This window comes from Etheostoma spectabile, chromosome 9 (assembly GCF_008692095.1).
Source record: "Etheostoma spectabile isolate EspeVRDwgs_2016 chromosome 9, UIUC_Espe_1.0, whole genome shotgun sequence".
NCBI classification, from domain to species: domain Eukaryota; kingdom Metazoa; phylum Chordata; class Actinopteri; order Perciformes; family Percidae; genus Etheostoma; species Etheostoma spectabile.
Window position 1 is genome coordinate 18,589,800 of NC_045741.1, and position 395 is coordinate 18,590,194.

At 41.5% G+C, this 395-nt stretch overlaps 1 protein-coding gene across 3 annotated transcripts in view; it reads right to left on the minus strand.

The window, feature by feature from the left end:
• psmd1 (proteasome 26S subunit, non-ATPase 1) overlaps positions 1 to 395 on the minus strand; it is a 41,045-nt gene that overhangs the window by 3,432 nt on the left and 37,218 nt on the right. The window lies entirely within an intron of this gene.

A 395-nucleotide genomic window follows, 5' to 3' on the forward strand; every position in this document is an offset into this window, starting at 1 on the left:
GCAAAGTGGCAGTTGGTCAAGGCCACATCCCCAGCCTTCACATTAAATCACTTTTAAATCACGATTTTGGCTTCCCACAATTAAATTTGTGTGATCCAGCGATATTTTAAATGAGTCATTCCGTTAATAAAACACTACAGGTTTTTATGCAAAGTCAATCTACCGCTCCGTAAACCACTGTCTGATCATGTGCCAGTCAGAGTTGTTTCTTGCACTGTGCAGCTTAGTTTCTAGATGTAGACAGTCACAGAGGACAGAGTAACAGGAGGAAAATAGATACAGATAGCAGTCGGTCATACGTTGGTCACAAGGTTTACCAGTTTACTAGCAAAACGCAACACTTAGTCCCCTCTGTGTTGTTTTTCAGACAACAGCAGTGACAAGTGCTAGTTAGT